The sequence below is a fragment of the Bidens hawaiensis genome, unplaced genomic scaffold (genome assembly GCF_021521415.1).
Source record: "Bidens hawaiensis isolate Kalapana, Puna unplaced genomic scaffold, B.hawaiensis_p1.1 tig00007409_1, whole genome shotgun sequence".
Classification (NCBI taxonomy): Eukaryota; Viridiplantae; Streptophyta; class Magnoliopsida; order Asterales; family Asteraceae; genus Bidens; species Bidens hawaiensis.
The window spans coordinates 1,041,431-1,059,665 of NW_027491513.1; the positions used below are offsets into that span (position 1 = coordinate 1,041,431).

At 36.7% G+C, this 18,235-nt stretch overlaps 1 pseudogene; it reads right to left on the reverse strand.

Annotated features, from left to right (window-relative positions):
* Window positions 1-2,468: 2,468 nt before the first annotated feature.
* LOC143635077 (aspartate--tRNA ligase 2, cytoplasmic-like) lies at window positions 2,469-15,704 on the reverse strand (annotated as a pseudogene).
* Window positions 15,705-18,235: the final 2,531 nt, after the last annotated feature.

Sequence of the window (18,235 nt, forward strand, 5' to 3'; positions counted from 1 at the left end):
TTAAATATTTAGATATAGTAACGGATCTTGCAGGATCCTTCGATTATTTTAACATTACGCAGGTACCAAAAGAAGAAAATGCTGGGGCCGATGCCTTAGCAAACCTAGCTTCAGCTTTGAAGCTCTCAGAGAACATAAAAATTCCTATCATCCACGTTCTATCCCCTGCAATTGAGGAATGCCAAGAAATGGAAATAGATGAGAATCTAAACACGGATCCTAAGGATCATCCTCTTGATCATTCATCTTGGATCCTTCTGATAATGAAGTATATTCAAGATGGAGAAATCCTAAAAGAAGATAACCCCAAAGCTTTTAAGGCCAATGTATCACAATATACTATTGTACATAATGTTCTATATAAGAAATCCCTTGCAGGTCCATATTTAAGGTGCATCGAAGGATCCAAGATCCAAGAAGTGCTGAAGGATTTCCATGAAGGAGATTGTGGCAACCATATAGCGGGCAGAGAATTATTCTCCAGGATTCTAAGAACCGGATACTTCTGGCCTACTATGAAGAAGGATGCTATGGAGTACTCCAGGAAGTGCGATGCTTGTCAGAGGCATGGCAACATTCTACATCAATCGGCAGAACCCTTATATCCCATCATCTCTTCGTGGCCATTCATAAAATGGGGAATGGATATAGTAGGCAAGCTTCCTACAACTCTAGGGGGAAAAGTCTTCATGTTAGCAATGACAAACTATTTCTCTAAATGGGTCGAAGCTGAGGCTTTCCCTTAAGTTAGTGAAAAGGAAGTTATATCCTTTATTAAACGTAACATTATTACTAGATTTGGAATCCCTTCTGAAATTATTTGTGATAATGGTTCCCAATTTATTGGGAAAAGAACTACTAACTTTTGTGACAGTTGGGGAATCAAGATGATCACTTCAACACCAGTCCATCCACAAGCAAATGGCCAAGCGGAATCAAGCAACAAAATCATCATCAACAACCTGAAGAAGAAGCTTGGAATGAACAAATGGGTTGAAGAACTACCCTATGTGCTTTGGGCAGATAGGACAACTCCAATGAATGCCACAGGACATACGCCGTTCTCATTAGTCTTTGGAGCTGAGGCAGTGATCCCCACCGAAATGGTGTATCCAACAGCCAGAACAAGCATCCGTGATCCTCAAACAAATGAAGAAACTCTTGCTCAAGATTTAGATACTGTGGAAGAACTCAGAGATCAAGCAAGGTTCAGAATGTCATCCTACCAACAAAAGATGGCTGGTGCATACAACAAGAATATCAGAATTAGAAGATTTGAAGTGGGAGATTTAGTTCTTCGAAAGGCGTTCCAAAATACAACTAATCCCGCTGACGGGAAGTTGGAACCCAAATGGGAAGGTCCTTATTTGATTGAAGCCAAAGCTTTAAAGGGGGCATATCGTTTGATGAATATGGAAGGTGACATGCTCCCAAGGGCTTGGAATGCGATTCATCTAAAAAAGTATTTTTGTTGATCAGGATCCTGGATCCTAGTCAATTACTTCAGTCAATTGCTTGGTAAAATTTTACTTTACGTCTATATTTATATACATTATGTTAGATTCTTGTTTTGTCAAGTATGTCAAGTTGCAGAAATTCCAAGCAATAGGGCCCTCAAGTGGAAAAAACGGGTTGGCCAACTCTCTCCTAAGTTTAATCGGCCTTGTCGCCAGGTTTATAAGGTTTTCACCTTATCTCCCGAATTAGGGTTTCCACACCCTCGCCTGGAGCGCACGATTATCCGGGTATGATTGGAGGTTGTGGGACCAGTGCACTATACATGGCTGACAATTTCATGGCTAAAAATCATATCTTGGATCCTACGGATTAAATGGTAGACGTACCATATACACAAGTTAAGGTCAACGCCGGGTTAGGCTCGTCATTGCGTACAATTGAGCCAACGCCAAGGATCGGCTCGTCCCTCGTATTTATTGGGCTTGTCCCCACGTTTTATTGGGCTTGTTCCCACGTTTTATTGGGCTTGTCCCCAAGACAGTTGGGTTTAAATCCAACTTTTCTAACTATTATATTATCTTTTGATGGTTTATTCTAACAGGTGAATATCTTAAAGGGAAGAATTCTAAGGATTGAAAATCCTCTATCCTAGTGACACAAATTATAAAGCAGAAATCTAAAGAGTTATATTATTATAAGCAAAAGTTGATCCGGGCTTCACCAGCAAAACGTGGACCATCCACCCGGATTAGGCTACGTCAAAGTTATCACATGTTCATGCAGAAATTTAAAAGTTAAAGGCGGTTAAGGCTTCATCCCCATAAGGCTAAGGATCTCTCCACCATAACCACCTTTGATAATTGTCTTAAGGATCATCGATCCTGAGGATTACAACTACTATTGTTCACATAAAAATCACCAACAAAAACCCTTAAAACTTAATACAAAATGGGCTCCGGCCTTGTCTCTAATATCCTTCATCGCCCATTGTCGTCACCTACTCCTTCGCTTCACCTCCGTTGCATCACCAGCACCCTTGACCTCCAGAGCATCATCTTTTGTCCCACTCGTCCCAGCATCCTCATATCCCTTGTCGTCTCCAGCATCCTCACCTCGTCACCAAACCCGATCAATGTCTTCCTCCACAAAGCTACATTCCAATTGGACCTGTCAAAGGCAGTGTATTCGGCCTCCTCAGCAATCTTGATCCTGGTCGTTAACACCGCCTTACTAGCCCACACCTTGGCCTGCTCGGTGACCTCAACCACTTGCTCCTGAGCTCAGATGTCAGCAAGAGCCAACTTATTCTCCAAGGCACCCTTCTCAGTCTGAAGTTCCATGATCAGCTTGTCCTTCAAGGATATCCCGGCACGATACTTGGCTAGCTCCCTCTCTGTGTTTGAGCCACGTTTTCATCATATAAAGCCTTGAAATTGGCCACAGCCTGCAAAAAGTTTACAAGTTAAAGATACAACCAAAATATTTATGACCGTGGATAAAGGATCATTACTTCTGAAAGTTAATCATACACGTGTTGGGCACTGTGGACCTCCACGTCAGGATCTCTTTTTCTCTTCATGCTGGCCTTGGAACGAGTAGTCATGGTCTTTGGCGGTGCGAGGCTAGAGCTTTTCATAGGTTTATTCTCAGAGGAACGAGATGAGATAAGGCTGTCGACATCTTCTAGTTGGACTTGACCTAGCAAACTCCTGGAAGGCTTGGATGATGACTTCTGTGCACCTGCCCGAAAAAAGATAAGCTCTTTATAATCTATTGTTTTTCCTTATTTACTAAATTTATGATTGAGGAATAAATTCTAACTTACTGGACTTCGTTTCTGAGGAACTTGCAGTCTTCTCGTCTGAATCACTTACCTCTTCAGCAACAGTCTTGAAGGTCCTATCAAAAGGATCCAGAGACAGGAACACCTTTGCCTTCTCAACACCGTCTGGGTCAGCGGCAAGATCTGAAAAGTTGGACACTGCACAAGAAACAACAAACCTACAGTCAGCCAATCAATAATATCAGGATCATCTTTCCTCTGGATCCACTGTCCTACCCTTAAGGATCCATCTGGTTAGTAGCTGATTTCCGTTTGGGATGGAGTCTCTCAAAACGAAGAAGAATTGGTTTTTCCAGCTTTGGTCATTGTGTGTGGTTTTGGTGATCGGGAGAGGTTGAAAGGGGGTTTACTCTTAAACAAGAATATGCTAGAGCCATGGGTGACTAAAGTATACAAGTAAGATAGGGCTGAAATGTTGAAATCGAGGTTCCTTTCTTCAATCAATCTCTCGACAGTATGCAGGGTTCTCCACATCATCGGCATGGCCTGAATGTAACTCATGCCGGTAAACGAAAACAGGGTTTCCGTCAAGATGGGGAAAGGATAAGAGAAGCCGAGTAAGAAAGGAAGTGCTGGAAAACAAACCCATTTACTAGAGATATGGTCACTTCTAACCTGAGGGTCATAAGGCCTGAAAATGGTTCCCTCGGGAAAGCAAGTGGAAATACTCTCGACCTCCTCATTAGTGAATTTACAAATTTCAGATGCAGGTTCTTTAAGAAGATCTTGAGATCTAAGTTCAGAAACAACTTCCCTAGGGTTAGAACAATAGATGGCTTTCAAGTTTTTCTTCAGCACAATCGAAGATTTCAGAAAGATGAAAAATAATGAAGGAAAAACTTGAGTGAAGAAAGTGGAATGCCTGGAGATTATGGTCGCCGGAATGTAAATTTGAGTATGATAAACAAGAAGTTATAAGGGTTGTAGACCTATTTATTAGGATAATGATTTCGTGGCAGGCGACGGTCACATCACATTTTTAGGAACGGTTCGATTAAAAAAAAAACGCCTCGGGATAAACATGACAGCTGTTCCCCATTCACACCTATCATGTTTGGGGGCAATTGTTGGGACCAGGATCTTTGATCCTCGAAGATCAATTATCATTGGAAGCTGTTACCAGGACTTAGGATCCTTAGTGGTTTAAGGATCCTTAACAGTCGACTTCAGTTATATTTTTATCTACTTGTGCAGGTATAACACGTGCTTATTGGAATCCTTATTCTTGCGGACGAGATATTTTACATGGTCTTCCTTTCTCGTCCAAGCTCTTAAACGGTCAAGTTGAAGAGGTAAAACGAACGTGGCCGAGTTTATAGCTTAGTTAGTTACTAGCCGTTATTTTTACTTGTATATATACATCGAATTATAGCTGATCACAACACACAATACTCGAGCACTTAGAACTCTTAGCAGAAACACTTGTACTCACGATCAGCTATAATCCCACCATTTGTAGTCTTTTCAAGTTCAATATAATTGGTAGTGATAGTTTTCACTGCCCGAGATTTTTATGCCGGTGGGATACTAGTTACCAAGGGCTTTTCCTCGTATAAATCTCTGTGTTCATTGTCTATAATTGTTACTTTGATCAAATTTGTTCATACAAGCACCAATTCTCACATACGAATTTGGTTCATTGATCCTTAAATTGATTTTTAACCAAAACAATTATATTTAACATGCATTGATAAAAGTAAATCATCAAATAACATGATCGAACAATACGTAAATAAAAGTTATGATACATTAATAAAAATAGTAAGATAGAGTAGGCCAAAAGATTATCTTAGTCCAATTCACCACATGCGATTAATTCTCTTTATAACATCCCAAAATGTAACAGAAATGTAATCATTGAAGCAGTGATAATCTTGAAAATTAATCAATGCATATAGACCATATGGTATATCACAAGCTTAAAAACCAATTTAGTAATGATCCATAGAATAATACAACTTGGTTCAAAACATAAGCAAACAAAGGTTTAGCAATATGAATTTTGAATCTTGCTACACTAATAAAAGAAAATGTTGAAGCTTAGGTGTCAAGCCTACATTCATCCTAATTCCTAATCTCTCATCTCATTCATTCTAGCTATCCATGGATCATGGGTCAAAACCATTTTGTCAATTGGGATATTACATAGTGTGAATTTTATTCAATATTCAGTTAAATACCATTTTTAAATTTAAGGTTTGATCAACTACACAACTTTAGTACCTCCATACGTATTTTGAGAATCACAATTAAAATAACAGACCTTATTTATTTTATCATTTGACAAATCCAGTGTAATACACGAGTTCAATAGCTAGTATATTAATAAGTGGAAGTTATTATTACAAAAAAGATTACAATATTAATAATTATCCAAATACCTAAAAAATAATTTAAGATTTGGGGAACTTTCAAACTATTTTAGTCAGTCACCAAAATCAAGCATTATTCAGGGATCCACAACAATAATTGTCTCATCGGTTTGTGGAGGAATTTGTTTTGTTTCAGTTTCAATCTCCTACTCTATCCTATATCTGTGCGCAAAAAAAAAAAAAAAAAAAAAACATTGTCATAAGTAGTAAATATTTAATATTTCTGAATCATTTAGCTTGAATTTTATGACAGCATCTTCTCTTATGCCTTGAAAAGATCCCCTTAACTACCAAGATTGTAATCTGATATATTACAACTTAAGCTATCATGTATTTAGCAGATTAAAAAACTTGAATCTTGGAGCATCCAAGAACCATCAAGAACATGAGTTTTGTAATTATAATTAAAAATTGCTTTCAGCTGCATCATTTTTATAAATTTCTGATGAAACCCAATAAGAGATGGTGTTTTCTAAAACCGGTTTGCAAAACTTTTAAGAATTTGACCTAATTTTCACAGCAAGCGAGCACAACACCGAGAAATCTGACCTACTATTCAAATCAGTTTAAGATTCAAAGAAAAATAAACATACCAGAATGTACAAAACCGCAGATTTGAATGTAATAACGACAAAACCAACAATTTCATAAACCAAACAACTGGGTGTTATTATATCAGCAGAATGCTGTACAAAACCATATTAAAACCATATACATACCTGTACATCTCAAAATTTCCCTCATCTGGAAAACCTCGTCTGAAACCAATGCTATTAAATCGTCATCAGTGATAATCTTTTTAGTTGAAAAACAGTTTAAAACCACCAAAAAAAGATCATTAAGTACTTCCTGTCAATGCCATAACCGAGCTGAACAAAAAAAACATAAATAAGTTTATCAAACGGTAACATTTAAAAAATCAATGAGTAAGATTGCATATTAGTAAATTTAGTATATTACACTCAACATCGAGAAGTTTAGCTTTAAAAGCGTGGCGTCGATTGTATAAAAACATTTGATAATCATTAGACTTATGTGTATTCATAAACCAAATGCAAATAACTATAATTCGTTACATCTATAAAGTCCAATATCTTTTGGAGACATGATTACATATGTACTTTTGTTCTTCAACATTCCATCTTGATAAATTCTACTTTCATGAGCAAATGTCTCGAACCATTATTCACACCCTAAGATTGACATAATGTGCATCTACACTCAAATGTAACAACACGAAAAAAAATATAAAAAAAATTTAACCTAAATAACCCGAACCGACCATGCGCTTCCCTGTTTTGTTTCAGTCTTGATATATGAAGAAATTCGGTCTTGGGTAGGGTACATACCCGATGGAATTCTCATCAAAACCGAATCCCAATATTAGTAAAATAAAAAAGCGTTGTTGTGCCACGACCTAAAAATTACGGTGGCAACTGCTGTTTATTCAAATATTAACCTATATATTATCTAATATAATACAATATCAATTAGAAAGTTGAGTCATTACTCTCATTCTCTGAACCATTGATTTTGGTTCTTCATTCTAATCGATCAACAATTCTGCTTCATCATGTATTTGTAAAATCTTCTTCATTGGGACTTTTTATCAAACAATTGGTGGGCACACTAAATCAAGCAATAAATTAAGCCTATACTGATTAATTAAGGGCCAAAATTTGAGAAATCATATTGTACTAATCAAGTAAAAAGGAAGAATCATGGACCAAATTCTGCATATACTTAATTTTTTTTTTTAAAAAGGATAATCTAGCATGAAGATAACGGAATAAAATTTACCTACTGAAGACACGATTGTATGTGTAATCAACTACCATCGATGCCAAAAATCATGATTACAATATAGAATCTGCTTACCTAATTAGGTATATCAACCCAAAGTGATTGATTGATTTTAGAGGATGAACTAATAAAGGGGAATGGGAGTTAAGCATCAAGACAAGTAGTGGGAGTGAAAATAACTACCGGGTAAAGATCCATTTATTTATTATATTGATTATCTATATACAGTTCGTGTAACACACGAGCCATAACCTAGTATAAAATAAAAGTAAAGTTTTAGTTGAAAGTTTAAACAAAAGCATTATTATTTATAATTTAATATCCGGTCTTTTAAAAAACTGATTTTTATTTAAAAATTTCTTAAAATTAATTTTGCTTGAAAAATAGTTAAAATAAACTGAAAGAACACTAATTCATGTTAAATCCACTATGTATTTTTTTTAATTTGCAAGGACACTAAAATGTAATGTAAATGAAAACCTAGGTATTAGAAAAAAAGTTGTCGGATTTTAAACCTGGTACTCTTCCATACCTACCTATAAAATTTGATGATTCTTTTTTGATCATCTACTTATTGATACCCTGAACCTTCAATTGCGCCTTGTTAAATCAATTTTTTTGATGCTATAAATCTAATAAAATTCCAGCACTATAAAAAAAACCTACTTCCTGACAACCTTCTTCCAAAAACACAATTTTAAATAGTAAGATGATCAAATAAATAAAGAAGATTCTGTTACACATAAATATAAAATTACGATAAATATAAAATTTGAGCCGGCTAATGATATACCATAAGAAAGAACCATACAACACAAAAGAGCATCACAACACGTTCCAATCCAGCTCCAAATCCACCATGTGGTCGCGCACCATACCTGCAAAAATAACATAACGAGATCTAGGATCAAGAAATGAGTTGATTTGGGTAACATTTTTGATTGGTAAATGGGTTGCTCAAATTTTTGTTGGGTCAACCCGATCAAGCTTGGTAACTTAAATAAAGCTAGCTAGCATGGCAGGCCATTTTTGCTAGGATTAAGGCTAGCATAATAAGCATAGTTGTTAATAGCGAATAGCGGAAATAGCGATGACTCACCTATACGCTACATATCGAATAGCGGTAAATAGCGACCGCTATTTGATTTGTAACGATAAGGTAGTAGAAACTTTTTTATAAGTTTTGTATACAAGTAGTCAACCAAAATAGAAAATATAATCAATAAATACCAACAAAACGGGAATTATAATCAATATATATCACAAAAATAGGAATTATAATCAATAAGTACCACCAAAACAGTTTTAAAAAAAAAAATAAATAAAAAAGTAAAAAATAAAAATAAATCGCTATTGTTGCTATTTATCGCTTTGCGTTGACCGCTATGGTCGCTATTGACAACTCTGATAACAAGCTAAGTAAACAGAATAGCACATACCTAAAGGAATCAATATATGTTGATATGGCTTGGACATCGATTCCACATTCTTTTGCATGTGACTCCAGAAGTTCAGGTATGTGCACACGTTGGGCTCCTGAAATGATCTCCTCTCCTGAACAGAATGCAACAAATGAAGCTTTTAAATATCCAATAGGCAAATGTGACATGCTTGCTATTAAAACTTTAAATAAAATGTAGCTTGCCTCTAATGAAAACATCAAATGAGTTGCTATAAGCTTCGTTGTCAGCACACGGCATTGTGTAGAATGGCCTAACGGCCAGAGGGTATCGGTGTAGCATATAAAATTCAGTGTCATACCTACAATCCATCAATCAATGTATTATTAGTAGTAGTATAAAAATAACAAGATCAAACTAGGGGAGAAAATAAAAAAGAATGAAAATAATAAGGCAAGTCAAAGCCGCAGAATTTCACATACTTTTCCAACACGAGTTTTCCTAATGTTCTTTCTGATTCGGTGTTAAGGTCTCCAAGTGGATCTACCTCCACGCCAGCTTCCTATACAATCATTTATCAGAAATGTAACAGGAGAAATTTTATCAAACATGTAACAGGCCAAAATGCTGTTCAAAATACCCGAAACATTATTGGTGCCAAACATGAGTAGGAAGTAGGACCACGATAATATCACATAAAAAGATCTAAAAGGTTGTATGAACTAAAAAAATACAACTTTCGGCAAATGTTCACCTTTTTTTTAACCAAGGATTTTACGTTCGCCAATACAAAGTGTTAACAGCCCATTATGAAAACAGCATCTGGCAACAACCGCATGTTGGATAAATAAATGGTGTCATAGTGTTAGTTACTAACCTTTAGCATTTGAATCCCTTCTTCAAAGGTGAGTTTTAAGGTTTCCCGTAAGTACTGCATGTTTTAATAACATCAACACCAGCATGTAATATGTAATTAACATAAAAAAATAATTAGATTACCTTCAAAGGTTTGAAGGGATACTGCTCCCCAATAGCTTTTAGCTCACCCTTGCATATTTCATTCAATTTATCAAAGATTTCAACGAAAAGGCAGCCACTAAATCCATCACCTATACAAATCCAAGCATAAGAATTTTTTATTTTTTTTTGTAATCTAGAAATTTGTAATAGCATGCTATAAGTTACCTACCTCAGAATAGTGTTTGTTAATCTCCATTTCAACATCAAGACCTGTGAATTCACACAAATGCCTGTGTGTATAAGAGTCCTCGGCTCTGAAAACAGGACCCACGACAAACACACGCCCAAAATCAGCAAATACTGCCATCTGTTTGTGAAACTGGGGCGACTGTGCAAGACAAGCAGGCCGATTTTTGTAGTCCAGTTTAAAAACAGCAGCACCACCTTCACTCGCGCCTGCAAGTAAACATGGAGTGTGAATCTCGACAAAATCTTGAAGCAACAAAAACTGCCTAAGCAACTGCAGAAAAACAATTTCAAAAGTTAGGAGGACCGCCTATAAAGTTAAAAAAAAAAATGATTTCATACATTTGAAACTTGGGACTTGAGACGAAAAATCCCTCGACTTGCTGGCGTTCGCAAGTCCAAAACCCTGTAGTTGAGACGGGTGTCCTGATTTACACGTACAATTTGTTCTCCAGCCTGCTGAGCCTTGTCAAGTTCAACATCACTCCTGGCTGCATCCTCAACATTTATGGGAAGTGGAGAAGCAGCCCTGTCTACACAGTGAATCTTCCTCACTTCCACTTCAACCTGCTGCTGCGATGCACCTTTAATGGGAACACGTATCAATATCCACAACGGATTCTTTGCTAATAGCGGTAGCATACTTAACCATGGGAGCACTAACACATTCAGAAGCCTCCAGCACGCACTGCACTGTATACCCGTGGTCTCTCACCTTTAACAAAGCCATTTTCTTCCCCAACGAACGAATCGCCTGAATCCGACCTCGGAGTAACACCGTGTGGTCCTCAAGAACTTACGGCGGTCCATACACGACCGGAAACCGCCTTTGACTGAAGATCTTTTATAGGAACGTCACCGTAGTTAGCAGCATAACGATCAACGGTGTTTTCAGCCAATGCTTCCTCGTAAGTTACACGCAACGCCCCTATTCATTAGAAGAAATTACTAGTTTGGACCTAAATTAAATACCTACGGTTGCTTCTTCAAAGTACGTTTTTATCCTGGATGGATTGTAATCAAGCTAAAGATCTTACTTGTCCTGAGCTTCCTACAAAGTTTAAATGAAAATCCTTTACTTTACTAGAGATGCTTATTATTGAAGAGTACGTCCTGCTAAACAAAATGAAAGCTAGGTCCAAGATCATTTGAAGATTCGCTATGGAGTTCAGATTACTACATTTAGAAATGCATGTTCAGGATATATTGGGGCTATTGAAGAAGCAAGTGAATCGGGTTTTGGTTATTACTTACGCACTGTAGGTCCCGAAATCGGATCCGACAACGAACGACTTTGTTCTTGATAAACGCTCGAGACGGTTGCGGTGAAATCAAACGACCGAACATAAATAATGTAACATAATATAAAGTATAGGAACGATCTCGTTATCGGTAAAACGATTGAAATATATTAAACGTTGGGTGGGTGATTTACACCTTACAAAACACACACATAAATGAAGACATCAGGTCACATTTATAGCTAAAAACAACAAATTCTATCTAGAAGCTTTCTCCCGTTGAAGTTAAACGCGTGTCCCGAAGCTTTCGTTTCGTGTCCGGTTGTGCTCGCCGACGTTAAATATTATCTTGACTATAAATCTATAACTGGTTTTGTACTTTGATATCGCAAGTCACATTTTGGCCTTACACGCACTTTGTTTGCATGTCAAAATTGGAGTTCGTGTGGAAAAATACGCTGCAGTATTAATCTGTAGACGTTATTTACAAAAAACTCATTTTTTAAAGCTACAAGTATAATTTATTTTGTTATTTTCATATTCAAGACAGTAAATGTACTTTTTTTAGTTTCATTATTAACTTTAATATACGTTAAATGTGTGTAGGTTGTTTAATTAACGATGAATAAATAATGAATCTAACTCTGATTGAGATCGAAAAGTTTATGATCTGAAATAGTTCAAGCCTTATAAGGTATCTACTATGTATTATCTTGACCAGAAATTAACATCTAAATCCAACAATCGCTTGATCAGTTAATAACTAACTTATGACAGAATGACCTAGATAATTTTGTTGCTTCACTAATTTATAATTTGTATTGTAGCTCAAACGCATTCAAGTCACTAACTTATCGTATTTAGATATCATAAGACTCTTTTTTTCTTGATTGTTGATGTTGTATATCATTATATTAGTGAGTTCCATTTAATTTGTTTATATATAATAATTATCTTTTTCTAATTGCTGACGTTAATTATAAATAAATATTTAATTTTATAAGTGTTTGCTATAATCTTTATTCTATATAATCCAAACATCGTTTAATATTAACTTTTTTTATTTCAAAGTAATTTATTGATTTAGTTTTTAACTCAATTTCACGTATCACGCGGGTACTAACCTAAATACTTGTATTTGGCAATGTAAATTATCATCTAATTACTAAATTAGCATGTTGTTCTAAAAAATTTACTAATTAGCATAATTTGGGTAGCAAAATTTTACGTAAATATGAAAAATCAATCATATTTTAATTGGTTTGACTTTAAATGGTCCAATCTATCTAAAATGTTATTATTTCATAACCGTAAAGGTTAAGTCTTTGATGATTGTTTGTTGATACCTTCACCGGTAATCTTCCATTTATGATGCCATTGATTTCACATATCTATGAATTTAGTGGGGGTGTATATAAGATGGTATTTAGTTTGGATTTCATTTTTCATTATTTATAGATTTTAGAATGCTATCATTTTTATAATTCAACCTCGCATATTACGCGAGATCTAACCTAGTTATACATATATACACAAAAGCAATCCTTATAGCACATTTGAACATTCTCGGATGTTTACCCGTCTGTAACCCACGCTCTCGGATCCTTTTAATTCTTATAACCCTTATTCAATTTCAAACCATGACAATTATCGTTCTTCGCTTTTTCCCCAGTCCCCTCTGCGTCTCTCTCTAAATTCATAATCGCTGCCTATATTCTACCATCCCCATCAAAGGTACATCATGAAATCCCAATTAATGATTCAAGACCCTAAATGTACAATAACTAATTTTTAGTTGCATGTGAAGTACCGGGAATAACTAATTTGTTCTTTTGAAGAACGTTTTTCCATACGTCAAAAAGTTTAGATATTTTTTTTTTCAAGAATTTGAATTTGGTCATGTTCATTAACAAATTTATTTACTGATTCATGGCTGTTAAATCACACCATTTTTTCAAATGTTTGGATTTCTTCGTCATGCTGGATTATTGGGTATATTCAACACTAGAGTACCCGTGTTATACACGGCTGAATATAGAAAAAAATCTTATAAAAACTAATGTTAATTTGTGTCGCTAATTTACATAAAATTGTAATGTTGGTTAATAATACAAACAATTGGTATATGGTTAATTTACATAAAAACCGTAATGTTCGTTAATGATACAAACAATTGCTATGGTAGTGAAAAATGAGGTGGATACTTTTACAATGGTATTATTATTTATAAAAAATCCAATTAAACAATTGCCATAGATTTTGATGACGACGACTTCAAGAAGCCCTTCCGCTCACAAAGAAGCTGCTTTTTTATGAATTGTAATACGAATTGATTTATTGACCGCCTAAATTGAAGAACTGTAATGTTGGTTAGTGAGACAAACAAAAGCCTTATTGATTTAGGATTGATTAATAGGTTAATTAAGACAATTGTGAATATTTATTCTTCAATTGATTCGACCTCAAATAGAAGAAAATAAAAACATTAACATAGCGTTTGGTATGCAGGAATGGAAGGCGGAATGGAATGATCCATTGTGAGGCAATGGAGAAAAGTGTGTTTGGTTTACCAAAGGAATGGAATGACCCATTACCTAGTCTATTTCATTCCCTCTAAAATACTCTAATTTCATTCCATCCATACCCCATATTTTTTTTTCATTCCATTCCCTCTTTTACCCTACATCACTTTCAACACCATCACCACCCACCACCACCGCCTCCACCAACCACCACCATTGCCATCCACCTTCGCCCCGGTTCCTCACCACCACCACCCGCCGCCCACCACCCACTGTCACTGCTGCCTACCACCGTCGCCTATCACCGCCTGCCACCTCCACCGTTACCGCCACCACCCACTCCCAACACCACCACTACTACCCACCACCAACCACCATCATCTCCCGTCGCCCACCACCACCCGCCACCACCAACCACCATCACAGCCCACCAATGTCACGACCGCCACCTACCTCCCACCACCACAGCCACTCACTACTACTATTTTAATTTTATTTTTTCTTATTTTTCTACCTACCAAACAATGCAAAGTAATCATTAATTTCATTCCCATGTGGTAACCAAACATCTCATTGGAATGGTAATAACTCATTCCATTCATTTGTTCATTCCATTACCACGTTCATTCCATTTCGCCGTCCATTTCATTACCTCATACCAAACAAACCCTAAAATTATGGAAACGTCAACCATTGAAGAGTAAAGGTAGGAGGCATCAGAAAACGTATTTAGAAAGAGATCATAGGGGGCCTAGAATTATGACACGTCAGCCTTTTGCTGATGTGGATAGCTTATATGGTTGACACATCATCAATAGATTCTTCTTTATTAGGTAAAAATGATTCAATATTCATGTGTTGGGTACTTGGGTTTCATACATCAATGTCATTAAATGTGATAAACCGGAAAGTTGGCTTCTTAATCAGAAAAATATTTTGATCCGATTGATTGTAAATCATAGGTCGGACTGTCATGTTCGGCCTCATTTATTTAGTTCTAAATGATTTTTAGTTAATTATTGGGATTTTTATTAAATTAAATGTTTTCTAAAAGGTATTATTTAAAATACTGATTATCCGGAATAATTTACTTCTTTGGGCCAAAAATATTTTATTTGTCTAAAATATTCTGGATAATAGGCCTATTAAAAATGATTCTGAAAATATTTTTATATAATTTTCCCCCTTTTTAAAACTCAAGTTATGAACTCTTTAGTGAAATCCTTCGGTTCTCGATCGTAGGCTTATCTCGGGGTATATAAAGAAGAAGACGGCAAACCCTAGCCCCATTTCTCCTCCATCTTCACTTTCTAGAGAGAGAAAGTGCTTGGATTCACAAACCGCTTATAGATCCTTGTAGGTCTCGTGTCGTGGTACGTTTTCCATAAAAGAATCGTTGTCCAAATCATCCGTTTGGCCTTCAAATCGTGCAAAAAACTCCATTTTTGAACCGAAAACCTAATTTGAAAAAAACTACACTTTTAACCGTCAAAATCTCTTGTTTGGGGTCTGTAATCATAGGAGTTTCATAGATCTACGTTCGCATATAAAAAACTGTGCACTGAAAACCGTCAAATTTTTTGGTAGCCTATAGGTTTGGACGAATCAACCCATTCGTGCGAATGAAGAGTCCCATTCGCACCTTGTGTCCTTTCGCACACCTAACCCCAATCGCCTACCTAGCCCATTTCGCACAATAGCCCACTTCGCACATATACCCGATTCGCACAATTAGTCCATTCTCCCAACAGTACGTTCGCATAGCTGCCCCATTCGCTTAGAACCTCCATTTGCATAAACCTTTCATTTCGCATGAAGCTGTCCATTCGCATGAGATAACCATTCGCACTAGCTCCCATTCGCATAAACAGTCCAATTGTCTAAATCTCCATTCGTATGGCAAAATCCGTTTTTATCCTAAGTGTTGGCCAAACCAAACTCGTTTTAAACCAAAGTTTTCGCCCGTAGACCCGTGTACTTTCTTACTTAGTGTCATTTACTTTTGTTAATCGTAAATCATTATTGTAGGTTGATTTTGGAAGCGTTTAGCATCTTTACTTTGGGAAAACAGTTATATCTTTGAAAATACATTCATACTTAAACATTAAACATTCTTTCATTAAACATTCATACTTTTTATAATCGGTAAATCATTCATACATTATCTTTATACATCATCGAGCGGGGTGATGTATCGGTTTCCATCATGCGTAAGTAAACCACCGAAAGGAGGATCAGGAGACGCCAATGGTTCCTTCAGGAACTAAGACGCAGTGAACCTCGACGGGGCATTACCTAAGTCGTACTCATCCATTCATTTGGATGCGACATTCATTCTTGGCGCCGCTAGGATGTCATTCATTCATATTTAGCTCGTATAGCTCATTCATGTTTGTGTGACTCATTTGATGTTGTTGTTATATCATTAGTGGGGTTACTCATTCTTTGTTAGTTCTTATAACTCGTAATGCTTAGTGGTGTTGACTTCATATATTCCTTGTGATTGTTTATCTTATCTCTTTGTTATTTATCTGTTGTATGTATTTAACTGTTTATTTGTCTTAAACCCTATCTTGTAGATCATTCTTATAGCGATGATAGGATAGAGATTTTGTAGTAGATTGTATATTAAAACCCTATTGGATTGATCGTTTGTATAGCGGTCGACTTGATAGTTTTTATGCAAATATTTTACTTAAACCTTTTGCTTAAAATTTTGGAGCTAACAAAACCTTTTCTAAACCTATTAATTCACTCGTCTACTTTGTAGTTGACTTTTGCGATGCTTTCAGGTAACCAAGCTAAGGAAGCTAAGCTAAGGACTTCCGCTTAGAAGGACTTAGCTAGTTTTACTTGTTTGCATGTTAACCAATATTTAACGTTTTGGGATTGTAATATTTGGTACTTGCTACATATTTCACCCTGATGCATTATGTTATCTACTGCTTTTATCGCATTTAGTTATTTTAAACCTTGTGCTTCTCGATTATTCGATTTCATCACGTCTCCGATGATTCCGCCTCCGGCTGGGGTGTGACAGATTAGTATCCGAGCCTTGGTTATAGAGAATTAGGCTTTCGACCTAGACTATAACTTAGAGCCACTCTATAGGACAATCATGCATCACTGTCACATCTTGCACTTTTTTTATTAACTGCTTATGTGATTATTTATATTATTATCTGATAATTGTGTTATCATTCCTCGTATGTTCATTCATCGTATGATCATTTCTCGTATGTTCTCTTTTGGTGATGATCCTTGTTTATGATCCTTACATCGTACCCTGTTGCACTATTCCTCTATTGCTCTATACTCTAAGGGGGTGTTTAGATTGACTTATTTAGCCTCATTTTGACTTATTAACTTTTATAAAAGGAGAAGTAATTGAAAAGGTGTTTGGGTAATGAGTTGAAAATGAGTTTTTAGTGAGTTGAAAAGGAGAAAAGGAGAAGTTAAAAGGAGAAAAGGAGATGTTTGCCAAACATGCCCTAACTCTCATTCTTTGTAGACGCCTCCTCGTCGTGAAGCCTACGTTGATGCTCAAGAGCTTATGTCTACCATGGCTCGTGAAATGGCTGTTATGTATGCTCAACTCCGTCAAGACGCCGCTACCTCTAGTGGCACTGTTCCTCCTCCTCCACCTCCCGTGCCCATTGTTGACCAAATCTACAAGGCTTTCATTACCAACACCAAGCCCACTAACTTTAAAGGCACATAAGGCGCCGCTGGCCTTTATTAATGGTTCAAAAAGATGGAGCTCTGCTTCAGAATGTGTAACTGTCCACCTGACCAGCAACTCAAGTTTGCTTCCAGTATGTTCTTGAACCAAGCCCTCACCTGGTGGGGAAATGAGACGAGAAACCGTGGGTTGGATGCTACTCTGGCGTTATCTTGGGCCGAGTTCAAAGAGATCGTCACCAAGGAGTACGTACCCAAGGGTGATTTGGAAAAGTTGGAAGCTGAGTTTTAGATGCTCAAAGTCAAGGGTGTTGATCGAGTGAGTTATGTCGCTCGTTTCCACGAGCTGTCTCTTCTGGTGCCCTACTTGGTGACACCTATTCAGAAAGCAATCGATCGTTTCATCAAAGGTCTACCTGATTTCGTTCGTGGGCATGTCATGGGTTCTAAACCCCAAACCCTTCATGAGGTAATTGAACTGAAAGCCCGCATCATGGACAATCAGATGGAGTCCGCTACACTCTCTTGCTACTCTGGAAAGGCCAAAGACGACAAACCGAAGAAGGGAAACAACAAGAAACGTAAGGCCAGTTCGTATGCTGCCATCGCTACTCCTGTCCCATTAAACTCTGCTCCTGCTGCTCCTACACCACGTCCTGCTCCTAAGGGCTATACGGGTCCTCATCCTCTCTGCAACACTTGTCGTCGC